General features: G+C 35.4%; 1 protein-coding gene across 3 annotated transcripts in view; it reads left to right on the forward strand.

Moving 5' to 3' along the window:
• The window catches only part of TAB2 (TGF-beta activated kinase 1 (MAP3K7) binding protein 2), an 86,985-nt gene that overhangs the window by 7,771 nt on the left and 63,760 nt on the right, over positions 1–15,454 (forward strand). The gene's annotated exons all lie outside the window — the stretch shown is intronic.

Below are 15,454 nucleotides of genomic sequence, written 5' to 3' on the forward strand. Positions count from 1 at the left end.
AGGCCAGATACTGCTTGTTTCATTAGTATAGAGCCAATGGCAGTTCAGCGGAATGATTTTCCATTCCCTATCAATGGGAGGAAATACTTGCCAATACAAATGAAAACTTGAAATCTGCAATTTGACCTTGCTGAACACAGTTCTCACACCAGGCAAGTTTTGTTTATCAGAGAAATCAACAAAAACAATCATTCTGATATGAACTGGGAAAATAGGAGTAGAAGGGAGTTTACCTAGTTTTAATTCTCTCAGCTGCTGAAGAAAATACTACTTTTGAGTTTGAGTTGGTCTCTGTTAACTTGTCAACTTGTCAACCTCCTCCCTTTTAACTAAACATCTTAATTTTATCGTGTTGGGAATCTGTGACGTATGATAAGAAAAGACCTTGTCTTTAAAGTCAGATGAGCCCAAGTTCAAATGTGAGTTCTATTACTAACTATAGCTTTGTGGTCTTGGGCTAATCACTCAAACTCTTTGACTCTAGGACTTGTCTTTAGAAAAATACATAGGTATAATAATACCTACCTTGCATGGTAGTTTTAACTACATTATCTGTATTTCTTATGTTAGCTAGCTCTGTATTTATGTTACCTAGCACAGTACTTACCTGAATTTAGTAGACATCAATAAGTAGTCGTCAAAATGTCTGATATATCCTATGCTTTTTGAGGCAGATTTTCTTCCCTGTAACTTTCTTATATCAATATTAGCTTCTATTTAGCGAAGCTCAGTTTCAAAAAGTATTAATCTTTCAAACAGAACAAGGTGAATTATTTTTTCTAGTAGACATATAGCTCAAATAATGGGAGGTAATCTTACATTTGGAATTTAGCTTTGTTAGGTTTTTCTTTCAGAATACCTGTTCAATTCATTTTCCCCAACAAGTAGAATAAAAGGGAAATAACTTCTATACTGTTTAATTTACTGTACCTCTTCAGACCAAGGGTGAAATAAACAAAACATCACCATTATTATTTTAATTACAAAATAAACATGCACATTATTAATTCTTTGTATTTTTCTTATCTGTTCCTGTGAAAAAGCCCACATTTTTAATTTGAAATTAGTTCACAACCCATGATTTAGGTTTTTTTATGAAAAGCATTAGAAAATTGGCATGGATCGGATTTTGAAAACACTGAAAATATATGAGCTTAAATATAATACTATAAAACATATACCACTTTATCTGTATAAGGTGACCTTCGTAATTTTTTGTTTTAAATTGCTAGTTAATATTTTTTCAATTATTTTAATAGTATTATTTTCTGTGTCCATATTTCACATTCAAAAAAGATACAGTGCTGAATTTCCTGATGTTCATTACTGGGTTAACTGTGATTTTTTGCTTTGAGTTTTCCTAAAAGTTTTTTTATCTTAATTCATTGAGTGAACTGGTGATTGTTGTAGAATATTTTGCTGTACTAATTAGTATTAATTGCTATTGTATAAGTAATATTTTAACCTACTAATAATACAGTTTGTATTATACAGTGATGCTTATACAAACATTTTCTGTTCATCAGCTTTTATTGGTGCTATGTTATCACTAGAAAATAGTAACAAAGAAGATAGCAATATAGGCAAGAAAGTTTGCTTTTTAAAAGGGCTTCAGAACAGAGTGTTTGTTCCATTTTAATTCATTGAGCACAGATTGTGGTATAATTGCTTGGTTAATTTTTAAAAGACTGTTAGTGACCTGACAAACATGGGCGTCTACTCTTTGGAACTCAAGCAGATGCATGTAGGCATCACAGTTAAGTAGTTACTAGAACTGAAGAGAAAAAGTACTCACGATATCTAAGGGACCATTGACAAACAAAAGTTGGTGAAAATACAGGTACTGTGTGTTTGCATTGAGAGTAACTTGCTGTTTACCTTGTGACTAGCATATACCTGAACTGTACTTAACTAAGTACTGTTTGCTACTTTATGATGATTTTCTAAGGAAATGGAAAAATAAACATGTGGAAGTGGGGTTTCAAAAAATAGAAAATTTCCATTTCCACAAAGCCAATTCTGCTTTTTTACATATGAAAATGTATTGACATGTATTGGTTGGGCTTGACTTTTCTTTTTCTCTTTTGAGATTTTTCTAGCTGAGGTGGTGCTTGGGCCTGAGTGAGACATCCTCATTCTCTTCATGAGATTTTCCCCTCATGAACAATGGTATGAATTTACAGGATGACTGTTCAGAGCCGTTGCTGTAGCTCTGTGAATGGAACAAGAAGTACTCTTTTGAGGAAGGTAACTGGTTCATGGGAAAAGTGAACTGGTGATCTTCGCCAAACCAAGCTACGGAATCAGTACTTCAGTTTCTATAGGGTATCACATGACCAAAAGAATAGAAAGAAACTCCATAGAGTTTGTTTCATATGGCTTCTATGATATACCTGTGCAAAATAGCTAACCCAAAAAATCTTGCCTGACTCATTCTTTCACCATGCCTCATCTCTACCTTCTTTATTGGTCAACCTAATTCACCTATCCAGTAGTTTTGAATTAGTTTTGAGTCCTGCTGTGTGCCAGGTATTTTGCTAGGTGATGGGATTGGAAGGATGACTAACATATTGTTCTTGCCCTCAAGGGACAGGTATACAAGCTATCAATAGTGTACTAACACTAGCAAATGCAGTGACAAGGTTAGACATAAAACACTTTAGGAATCTACAGGAGGGAGTGTCTGACTCAGTGAGGGAAGGAGGGATATAAGAGGGAATTCTTCATAGGAAGGGTGACACAATCTGTTTGTGTCAGATAGGCAAGGAAGAGGAGGACAAGTTGGGAGAAGAAAGGCCATTGCAGTCAGAGAGAACAACATGCATAAAGGATGGAGGTAGCAAAGTCCACACCTATTGAATACTGTGAATAGTTCCACAGTGCATTAGGTACCAGTGGTGGGTTAATTGGAAGTGAGGTGGAAAATGAGAAGAAAGAGCATGAAAATACTTGTATGCTCTGTAAAGTAGATTTGACTTCATCCCATAAATGATGGAATGTTTAAATTAACATTCTAGAAAGATTTCTCTGGCTGCAGTGTAGAGAATATTTAGAAAAGAGTGGGGGGGGGCGGGAGGTAGCCTTATAACCGTTTATTTGAGAATTGATAAAGACGTGAGTTAAGGCTGTAATTAGGGAGAAGAGTAGGTGATGAATTTGAGAAGAGAATACTGAGTGTGAAGTAAGTAAGTAATCACACATGCCCTGGCTTGAGTACCTGAGTGCATAGTATAATGCCTGCCATTCATCAGCACAAGAGCATACCAGGGGCAGTAACAGGTGAGGAAGATGTTTGAGTTCTGTTTGTTGGTTTTAAGGTTCCTAGAGAGAGAGAAAGAGAAAGAAGGCATCATTTTATTTGGGAGGCAACACGGAAGTCTTCTCTGATTAGATGACATTTGAGCAGGTGCCTGAGTGAAGTAATAAAGGGAAAGAGCTTTCTAAATAGAGAGGCAGGAGCATGCTTGCCGTGTTCCAACAGCAAGAAGACCAGTGCAGTTGGAGTTAAGAGAGCGGGAGAAGAGTGGATGAGATCCTCTCATCTACTGATGTGCTTTCCATGTAGCTATTTAGATCGTAGAAAGGATTTTAGTATTCAGGATGAAATTAGAAGCCACGGAAGGATTTTAAGACGTGAGCTATTTTCCTTTTTTTCCCCCTTTCACTCTTCAAGAATTGCTATAAAAATGGAATCATGTGTTGTGTTATATATTTTGAGATTGGCTTTTTTTCACTCAGCGTTATGCGCTTGAGATACATCCAAGTTGTTTCGTGTATCAGTAGTTCATTGCATTTTAATGCTAAGAAGTATACCATTGTATGGATGTACCACAATTTGTTCAGCCATTGATTGAAGGAATTTTGTGTTTCCAGTTTGGGGCTCCAAAACTAAAGCTGCTGTGAACAGTTTTCCACAGGTTTTTATGTGAAAATACTTTTTCATCTCTCTAGGATAAATCCCCAGGAATACAGTGGCTGGGTTGTATGATAAATGTATGTTTAACTGTGTAAGAAACTGCCACTTTTCCAGAGTGGCTGAACCATTTTACATTCCCATCAGCAGTATATGAGAGATCTAATTTCTCTGCATCCTTGTCAGCATTTGGTATTGTCAGTATATTTTTTATTTCAGCCATTCTAATAGATATGTAGTGACATCTCTTTGTGGCTTTAGTTTGCATTTCCCTAATAGCTAATGATGTTGAATGTATTTTCATGTGCTTGTTTGCTGTCTGTGTATCCTCTGTGGTGAAGTGTCTGTTCAAGTCTTTTGCTTATGTTCTGATGGGATTGTTTGTTTTCTTGTTGTTGAGTTTAGTGAGTTCTTTATATATTCTGGACACAAGCCCTTTGTCAAGTATGTGATTTGCAAATATCTTCTCCTGATCTGTGCCTTATCTTTTCATCCTTTTAATGGGGGCTTTTGCGGAGAAAAAAAAAATTGATGAAGTCTAATTTATCTTTTTTTCTTTTATGAATTGTGCCTTTTGTTGTCAAGTCTAATAAGAGCTCTTTGCTTAACCTTAGGTTTCCAAAGGCATTCTCCTATTTTCTTCTAAAAGTTTTCTAAAAAGCTTTACATCTTGCGTATGTAGATCTATGATCCAGTTTTACATAATCTTCACATAAAGGTGTGAAGTTTAGATTGAAGTTCACTTTTTGTCTGTGGATTGTTCAGCTGTTCCAACACCACTTGTTAAAAAAAATTATCCTTCCTCCATTGAATTGCTTTTGCACCTTTGTCAAAAGTCAGATGGCTGTGCTTGTGAGCGTCTGTTTCTAGATTCTTTATTCTGATCCACTGATCTTTGTGTTTATCTCTGTACTACTACCACACTCTCTTGATAACTGTAGCTGTATGGTAAGTCTTAAAACCAGGTAGTAAAACTTCCCTAACTTAATTCTTCTTTTTCAGAATTGTTTTAACTATTGCATTTCCTTTCCATGGAAAATTTAGAATCTATAAAAAAATCATGCTGGGATTTTGGTAGGAATTGCATTAAACCCTTAGATCAATTTGGGGAAAATTGACATTTTTATTTTGTTAAGTCTTTCAAGCCATAAACAAGTTTATCTCTCCTTACAGTTAGGTTGCCTGATTTCTTTCATCTGCATTTTGTAGCTTCCAACACACAAATTCTATACATGTTTTGCTAGGTTTATAACTAGATACGTTTTTTTTTTTTTGGAGCAGTTGTAAATGATACTGTGTTTTAAATTTTGGTTTCCAGTTGTTTATTGCTAGTTTATAGCAATATGGTTGATTTCTGTGAGTTCACCCTTTATCCTGAGACATTGCTAAACTAATAAATTCTAGTAGTTTTTTTGTGGAGACTGTGGGTTTTCTAATGTGTCTATGAATAGAGACAGTTTTATTTCTTCCTTTCCATTCTCAACGCCTTTTATTTCCTCTTCTTGCCTTACTGCTCTGGTTGGTACTTCCAATACTGTGTTTAGTAGGCGTGGTGACATCAGACAAGCTAGTCTTATTCCAGATCTTAAGGGAAAGCATGAAGTCTGTCACCATTAAGTACATGTTAGCTGTAGGTTTTTTGTAGGTGCCTGTCTCTTCCTAATTTAAGAATCACTTGATATGACCATATGGTTTTTCTTCTTTAAACTGTTAACTGAAGGTAACTTTCCTTGTTAAAAGATTCACTCTGGCAGCTCTTTGTGGAATAAACTATAAGAGCAGGGCAAAGATGTCAACAGGGAAGCCATATTGGAAATTACTGCAGTTATCCAAATGAGAGCTGATGGTGGCTTAGACCAGAGTAACAACAGGAAAGAGTGTGAAGAGATCATATTTTGGATATATTACAAACCATGGGTGGGCAGAAATTGCTGATGAATTGGATCTGAGGCATAAAAGAGAAGTCAAGGATGACTCCCAAGATTTTTGGCCCAAGCAGTTGGGAAGTATGGAGTCGTTGTTGGCTGAGTTGGGGAAGACAGTGAAGTAACAAGTTTGGGCTGGGCAATCAAGAGTTTTTTTTTTTTTTTGGATGTGTTAACTTTGAAAGGCCTACTAGACACTTAACTGGACCTATCAAGTAGGTAATTTGATATGCAAATGGAATTCAAGCAAGAAATTCAGGCTAGAAATAGAAATTAGAGAGTCATCAGTTGAGTTGATATTTGAGAAATTATAGTGATAGTTATTAAAAATTATACCTGTAACCTTTTTCTTTTTACTGTGCCATTGTTTAAGGCTTATTAGCAAAAAGCAAGATTCTCCTAGCACGTGAAGAACTTTGTGAAAATTTTGATTGGTTCTGTTTATCAACACTGTTGTTTATCTCACATTGAGTGCACCAGAAATTATGTGGTTGGGAGACAAATTTGGGGGATATATATTTATTGTAATGTGTATTTAATCATGCTTATTTGAAAAGTAGATGGCTATAATAGTAGTATAGACACATGTGCTTTACTAATTTTCAGAGCTTTGTCCTAAATCTTTGTAAATGAAGTAGCTTTATGCATATTGTGAAAAGGGTTTGACACTATTATTAAGTGACTGAAAGGCTTTCTGTGGCAACATTTCTTTTGTAGATAAAACAGATAGCCAAAGAGACAGGTCAAAAACAAAAATTTAAAATAGGAATGCAAAATAGCTAGCAAGGAGAGACTTAGATTTCTGACTTAGAGCCAGAATTAAATTGGTAAAGGGAAAGGGTAAGCCTCAGTTTACAGACGTGGTAAAAAGATCTTCTGAGTTCCATTCAGGTATGTTTTCTTCATATTAAGGTATTCTGGAAAATACTTTTTTAAGTGGCATGATATTTTCTGTTGTAACTGATTAATGCTTTTTCTTATTTATAATTTAAATATCTCAGGACTTTTTTTCCCCTATCACAGGATTTACCATATTTTATTATAATATTCTGTTTATTTTTCAGTTTCTCCCACTAAATAAGTTTTTACAGCATCAGTACAATGCCTTGACATTTAAGCTCTATGTAAATATTTGTGAATGAATGAGTGAACACACATACTACTAAAGTTTAAAGCTAGAAGATTTTGCTTGCTTTTAAAAGTAAGTGAGTTTTTGAGATTCCAGAGTATAGGTTTTGGTCAAATGTCTTTTCTGGGGCTTCCCTGGTGGCGCAGTGGTTGAGAGTTTGCCTGCCGATGCAGGGGACACGGGTTCGTGCCCCGGTCCGGGAAGATCCCACATGCCGCGGAGCAGCTGGGCCAGTGAGCCGTGGCCGCTGAGCCTGCGCGTCCGGAGCCTGTGCTCCGCAATGGGAGAGGCCACAACAGTGAGAGGCCCACATACCGCAAAAAAAAAAAAAAAAAAAAGTCTTTTCTGAGTAGTACCCTGATGCTTTCAAACAAATATTACACTCCTGAAGAATGCACCCAAACATAGCAACATTACTAACCCAAGGTCAGTGAAGCACACATTTTGCCATTTGTTATTTGTTCTTTTTTCCGAGTGGTAGTGGATTTATGCAAAATCATCTAAAGTTGGCCCAGACTTCTTGTACGGAATGGAGCACACATGGCAAATAGTAGGCTGGGCTTAGAGTTTAGACCATAGTAGTATCTCATAGGAAATTTCCTATACACATTTTAAAAGAAAGTAACTTTCATCTGCCTTTAGGAGGACTAGGTCCTCCCTATTTCCAGGTAGATGGTAGGGGTATAAGCCTCTTTTCTCTTCAGTTAAAAACATTTTTATTTACCTTCCCTCTTTGAGCTTTACAAGACAAAAATACCCTGAGCCATTACTGTTCCAATTCAGATTTAAGCCCCAAGAGAAGAGTTATTTTTGAAAGCCATAGTATTTTATTTCCAGATCCCTAGTGTGTTTGTATGTGTATGTTTACGTATGTGTATGTATGTATATAGCTGTATATACATGTATATATTGTGCTAGTCAATGACATATTAATGAAATTAATAGGAAAAATGGCTTTCCTCTGGTATTGTTGACACCAACATAGTAAGAATGTAAATTGTTTGGTGCTCTGTTTTAGGCATTGTGGGGAATAAGGCTGGGGCCAGAGGGGGGCGGGGCGCTATATAAAATAATCCTTATTTTCTCTGGGAGAGAACAATGTGTAGTCAGCTGAGTCTGATACAGAGGTACCTACTTCTCATGATTATTGAGAGCATTAAATGAGTGAATGCATTATAAATCATTTGGCCCCGTGCTTAGCACACACATAAATGCTTAATAAATGTTAGCTATTCATTGTTACAAAATTATTATAAAAATAATAAAATTAAAACTTTATTGTTATTCCTTTTTTCATTTGGCTTTCTTGATCCCATTCTTTCCTGCATTTTATCTAACTTTTCTGACTCCTTTGTTGTAAGTTCTTGGTCTTTAAGTCTCCTCTCTTCCTGCCCAACCTCTTTTCCATTATTCCCTTGGTCAATGTCATCACCTTCTACCAAAACTCAGTACAGTCTAATTCTACAAAATCTTTTACCTCTCTTGGGGAGGAAAGTGACATGATCCAGCTATGTTTAGGAGCTAGAAAGCTTGTTACCACTGTGAAATATAGCTTAGAACGGCCTAAGAGTGGAATGAGCCATCAGATAAGAGATTATTGTGTTACTTTGATTATCCAGGTAAAAGATACCTGAACCAGGAGGTTGTGGGACTACAAAAGGGGATTAATGCAAGAAACATTTGTGGGAGTAATCAGTAGAACTTTGCCAGTGATTGTATATGGTGAGGAAAAGAATTGAAGACCCTGAGATTTCTAACTTCAGAATCAGTGCTCTGTTATTAGTAGTTAACATATAGCTATATTATTGCGTGGGAGGCAGTGGGTTGAGTTTTGGATAAGATGACTTAAGGTTACTAGCATGGCACTGTCAGACTATTTATTTGTTCCAGTCCCACCCACTTATCCTTCCCCCTTACTCACTCACTCAGTCTCTGAATTCCATTGCTATTAGTCTAAGAACTTTCCTTTAAGAAAAGTAATTTCTATTTGGTCATAAACAGCACTAGAGATTGAAATGTGTGGAGAGCAGTTCCTTGTTTCCTACCCGCATTCACATTATCCTCCTCTTTTGGGCTCTTCCCTCCGATGAAAAAGATTACTTCGAATAGTATTTACCACCATGACTGCTATCACCCACCCAACTTCTGTGATATTGGTATTTAAGTTTTTATATTTTTATATAAAGTAAATGAGGCAATTTGGCAGAGCTCTTTGAAGAAGAATAAAACTTCATGAAGTGTTTGTGATTAAAATATTAATCAGTGAGTAGAGTAATACCTCATTCATCTAGTATCATTAGGCAATAAATATTCTACAGACAATTGAAACTTATCCCCAAATCTATTTCTTTATAGACTTTATGTATAGAGATTTTAATGTTATATTTATATACTATGTAGATTATATATATATTTTTAATAGCTCCAAATCTTTTTCTTTATAATGTTTTATATGATTTACTGCCTTCTGAGAACATTTCTCCACCCCAACTTTACCTATTCTGAAAGACAGAAACAGCTTTTTGTTCCAGAGCCTCATAATGAGAATCAGGAACCCCAGGTTCTAGTCCAAGGCCTAACAGTAAATTCTTGTGTGCGTTTTTGTTTTTCATTGTTCTGGGGGGTTTTTGGGTTTTTTGTTTTTTGTTTTTTTACCATTGAATCAGTGGACTCTGGAATTGTGCCTGGCATGTAGTAGATGCTTAGCAAATATTTTTTGAATGAATCATTGTTTTATGCCTACTTTAGCACTCCATTCCTGATTTATTACTTGGAATTCATTACTGCCAGGTAAATAAGTTTCTGAGTTTTTAATATAATATGACTATCTAGGTTCTGATTGAGGTGAATTATTAATATTAAGCTTAATTTATGAGTCTGTTTTTGCTGCTTAGTGGAATTTTCAGTCCTCTTGATGTATTTTCTGGTACTTAAACTTCCCAAAGAAATTGTCTTCTGATACTTGGTTTATTGAGAATAGTTTCTTTATTGAATACATTTGATGTGCCTATATTATATGTGCAGTGTCCTGTATACAAGCATGTCACCCATGTCCCCAGGGATCTTACACCTTGGATGAAGAGATGCGGAAGTGGAACTCGAAGAAAATAATTACATGTTGGGTCATGAAGCATTGACCCACAGGTACATTAGGAGTTCTAGGAATAGAGAGATCCATGTGAGCTGAAGAAGTAGAAAAAGAATTCGAAAAGGAGATGGAACATGAATTGCTTTTCAAGAGATAGTTAAGATTTTGATAAGCATGCAGGTGGAGAAATGATATCCTAAGCTAGAGCAGTAACATAGTCAGGAATGAAAGCAGGGTTGAACATGTTCAGACAAAACCTGACTGAAGTTCTCTGACTGTGGGGACTAGTGGGAAATAAAAGTAGGTGGATTTAATAGGGTTTAATTCTAGACTCCATAACCCTGAAGAGCATCTGAGGAGAGAATTTAAAGGAGTCCCTGAAAAAAAAATCTGTATATTTTTACCAACGAATAACCTGTAACTGAAATTTAATATTTCCTTCCATTATGATTTTAAACAGTAAAGCACAGTAGTATTAGCAGTACCTGTGACTTTATTACTAATAGAAAAAAAGCACAGATATTTTCATATTACTTTACTGTTGTGGCTGTCTCTGAGTACAGTTTATGTAGATTACTACTTCAAAATTATAGTTGTTATTAGACCCCTGCTGGATTTTATTGTTGAGTGTTAATAAAGAAGCAAATATATCATAAATATGGGTTCTAAAGAACACTTGATTACTGTGCTTTTCAGTATAATTGATTTTCTTTGTGATCATTTATTTTACTCATTAAAAATCATTCTTTTTAAAAAATAATTAGCTATATTTCAGTAAAACTGGCCTTTACTGAAAAGCCGGGGTTGGCCAGGGGGGTGTCCGTGATACCAGTCCTAGTGGAACCAAACTGGAGAAGACCTTGAAAACCACACTGAGGAATTTTAGTTGAAGTGATAAATAGGGGAGCGGCCTAGTATATTTTTCATTTGTTTGTGTTGTTTTAATTACAGAATAAATACGTCAATTTAGAAATTTTTAAAACTTCATAAAGTTTGAAAAAAAAGAGAACCTCTTCTTAGCTTACAGTTATAGATAAGGTAACAAAAATTCATCTATAATCCCACAATCACCATCTTTACCCTCTTATTATGTATCTGTTCCAGTTTATTAAGTTCTTGTGCAAAGCAGTGAAATATTTTAAGTGGTTATATAGGAGCCTTTCTTAATCTGCTTGATGGGTCTGATGGAAAGAACTTAATGGTAGGGAGGTAAACCATGGGTCTGGTCGTTTAGAAATTGGATGATTGGGATAGTGTGGTAGCAGTAGTTGTGGAGTAGAATTGGCAATTGTGGTGTTTGGAAAGAAGAACCTATAGGACTTGGTGGTAAATATGGAGGCTGAAATGCATGGAGTGGTGTAAGGGGAAGTATCAAAAAGAAAGTTAAGAATAGGGTGCCTAAATTAGGATTCTTGGAACAATATTGTACAGGTCCATGATAACTTTTCTGAAACCCTGGGGCCAGCTATGTTTTGGAATTCATAATTTTTTGAATTTTAGAAAGGTAACATGTGTATATATTGTATACTATGTAACATGCCCAGCAAGGTTTGAGGCATCACCCAGTAGTTAAACACTAGTATCTCTGCAGTGAAAAATGGAAATGTTTACAGTAAGTGGCTAAATAAAGCCTATAAGTAGCTTCACGTCAGTTCAAAGCAGATTTTTGCCACTACCAGATGAGTTTTGACATGAAGCTTCATAAAAAATCTTTTCAGAACTTTTTAGATTTCAGAACTGTGGAAGTGATTGTGAACTGTACTGACTGTAATATCCAGTGAGGAGAGTCTCAGGAGTTGTGTTTTGAGGAATGTTAGTTATTAAATGGATGAAATTTGAAGCAGTTGAGAAAGGTAAAGGAAGGCAAGAGAAAACTTAAGGTAATTTCAGTTTTCAGGCCAACAAGAAAATTGCTATTTCTGATAAAAATGGGAAGTTGAAGAGGGGAAGCTAGTTTGGGGAAGAGTTTAAGTTTAAACTTAAGCACAATTAAGAGGAAAAAAAATCTTCCTGCTTCACATGAGATTCCCTTTTATTTCTCATGCATTCTGTATCATGGGTAAATGAGCTTAAAAGTTTAGAAGTGTTGGAATAGAAAATTTCCTTTTAAAATGAGCTGTTAATTTTCAGAGCCTATAGACTCTGATGTTGAGATATTAAAGTACTTCTAGCTTGGGAGTTGTTGGAAAGGTATTCCTAGATAACAAAGGGTTGTGGCCCTGCTCACTAGAACAAAACTTGGACAATAGACCAAAAGGAGAAGAGTGAGGTACTGGTCCTCTAACAGGATACTTGTCTGTATGGCTGAATCATTAATACGGCCATATTTATAATCATATGAATATATTCAGAAGTAGTAATTGGTGGAGAAGCAGTGGTAGCTGACACGTTTTCAGTGCTTAATACATGTACCAGGCACTGTTCTAAGTGGTGTTCAGCAAACAGTCTAGTGGTATCTGTTCCTGCCTTGTAGACTAGGTCATGATTATCAACCTAGGTAGGAAGCATTAGGCTAGGTAGTGGTGTGATTTTGATTCCCAGTTCACTCTAAAAATCTGGAAGATAGATAATTAATGCACGAATATATAGAATTGAGTAGGTTTTAACTTTATTGCCATTCCATGATTTTTTTAAAAAAATTACTTTGATAAATGAACTCATACATTAGTATTGTCATATTAGAAATATGGACAGGTATCTTTAACAAAAATGAAACAGGGGCCAGTAATTACTCTTGAAATTTTAGTTGCTTTCTATTTACTATATATGTATATATTTGTTTTATGATTCATAAGTTTAAAAAGGCAAATTTTGCTTAAACTTTTATTCAAATTCTGCTACTGACTTGTGTGAGTTGAACTTTATATTTTTCTTCTGTTAAATAAAGATGTTGGACTTAATAATCTCTAAGATCCTTTCAACATCAAATTCTATGATTCTGAATGCTTACGTTTCATCAAGTAGAACAGGAAGGTTAAACTACAATTTAAAGGAGCTTCTCCCTAGATGATGCTGTAACTGTAGATGAGATGCCAGAGCAAGAAGTGAGAGAATAAATGTCATAGATTTTACTTATACATCCTTTTGACAAACATTAAGAAGTACCAAAATAAGGAACCTAGGACGCTAGAAGAATATGCAATATTGACCAGAAAAGTTTTAAAGAAGAGAATGATCAGTAAGTATTCAAGTTAGTAATTAATCAATCAAGTTAATAAAATATAGAGGAGGGAACCCTGGACCTGGAGTTAGAAAGCCACAAATACATCTCTGGCCCTAACTCTGCTGCTTATTGGAGTTTTGATAATCAGTAAATTGATGTATTTTTCTGAACCTTGCAAATGAGAGTAATAATTACCTAGCCTTACTGGGTGGTTTTTCATGAGCATCAAATGATATGGTGAATTAAAAGTGCCTAGTAAAACTTAAAATATTCTATGGGAACTTCCCTGGTGGCGCAGTGGTTAAGAATCTGTCTGCCAGTGCACAGGACACGGGTTCAATCCCTGGTCCGGGAAGATCCCACATGCCATAGAGCAGCTAAACCCGTGCGCCACAACTACTGAGCCTGCGCTCTAGAGCCTGCGAGCCACAACTACTGAGCCCGTGTGCCACAGCTGCTGAAGCCCGTGCGCCTAGAGCCCATGCTCCACCACAAGAGAAACCACTGCAATGGGAAGCCCACGCACCGCAACGAAGAGTAGCCCCAGCTCACCGCAGCTAGAGAAAGCCGGCGTGCAGCAGTGAAGACCCAATGCAGCCATAAATGAATAAATTTTTAAAGAATAAAATATTCTATGAATTTCCTTTAAAAAAACAAAATTTAACAGTACATTTGAAGATCTAATTGGATTTATTAAAAAAATATGAAACAAGCCGCAAAGTTTTTGCAAAATGGTGGGTAAGGCTCCTGAAGAGGTTATTGGATTTGGTGATTTGAATAAAACTTACCAAGGGATAAAACTTGAAGGCAGATTAAAACAAATTTGAGACCAAAGCATAACTACTCAGTAGAGAAGTTTGGCAAGGCACAGATGGTGAGAGAGAGATGTCCTAGCATAACTTGTTTATTCTTTGCATTGCTATTGCAGTTTTTTGTATGCATGGTTGTGCTCCTTACTAGATTAGGAATAGAGGGCAGGAACTGCAGTTCATTCTCAGTTCCTTGAATAGAGTAGCAGTTTTAATAAACAGCTTTGTGAATAAATACTTGCTGAACAAGACTTAACTGATAAGGAAAGTTTTTGTGGTATAAATGTGTTCATGGATATATGTTTAAGATGGTTAAGACTTAAACAGGTTCGTAGGTTGAAGTGAGAGATTGAAAAGAAAGGGTGTTGTGGAAATGTGAAAGAAAGGGATAGGATCCGGAGCCACAAATGAAAATGCTGGTCTTAGCTGATATGAGACTCTTTCCTGCAAAAAGCACTAGATAATTAGCTGTGTATATCAGAATATAGAGAAGAAAAGGTAAGCTTCCTGGTTCTTTTTATAAAGCCACGTAACGTAAAATATGAACATAAAAGATTGCACATCAGTCTCACAAAAGTTGGTGCAAAAAATGCTTAATAAAACTGTCAAATGGAATCTAGCGTTACATTAACAGAATAATACTATAACTGAGTAATATTCACTCTAGGAATGTAATGATAAATCAAGTTAAGTCATATTAGTAGGTCACGGGGGCTATGAATATCTTGACGGATATCAAAAAAAAAGGGAAATCAACATTTATTTCTAATAAGAATGCTTAGTGAAACAAGAACGAATGAACATAGCCAAGATTTTATATATCTCAGACCGGAAGCCAGCATTTTGTTACTAGAAATGGTAAAATACTAGAATTCCTATTTTAGTATTTAGTGAAATACTAAATTCCTTTTTAAAAGTCATGAATCAAAAAAGGTCTGGCCAGCATTACTGTTACATAATATTGTCTTGGGAATGCTGGCCAATATAATTAGACCAAAAAACAAAACAGGAGGTGTAATTATTGAAAGGGAGGAGGCACATTTATTTGTAGATGACATTTTATATCTGGAAAATCCAAAAGAATCAACTGAAACATTATTTGAGTAATGAGATTTCAATATGATAGTAGTTATAAAATAAAAACAAAAATTAATGGTTTGTCTATAAAAGTGTTTTTCTTGATGTCTTTAAACTGAAGGTCTATCCATATGGGTTAATGAATAGGAATCCTCATTTTTAAATACTTTTTTTTTCTTTTTTTTTGCCTTCTGGCAAAATTTAGTTTAATCTTTTCATCTCTAAGTAAATTGCAATCTCTTTTGAGTAAGACTCTTTCTTTCCATGTTAACTTTTAAAAACTATTTGAAATAAAGTTGTAGCAGTGAATACATTTCGAGTAACTTTAAGGAAATTTCTTTTTCTTTTTC

Source organism: Grampus griseus (assembly GCF_964374135.1).
Source record: "Grampus griseus genome assembly, chromosome: 13".
Taxonomy (NCBI): Eukaryota; Metazoa; Chordata; class Mammalia; order Artiodactyla; family Delphinidae; genus Grampus; species Grampus griseus.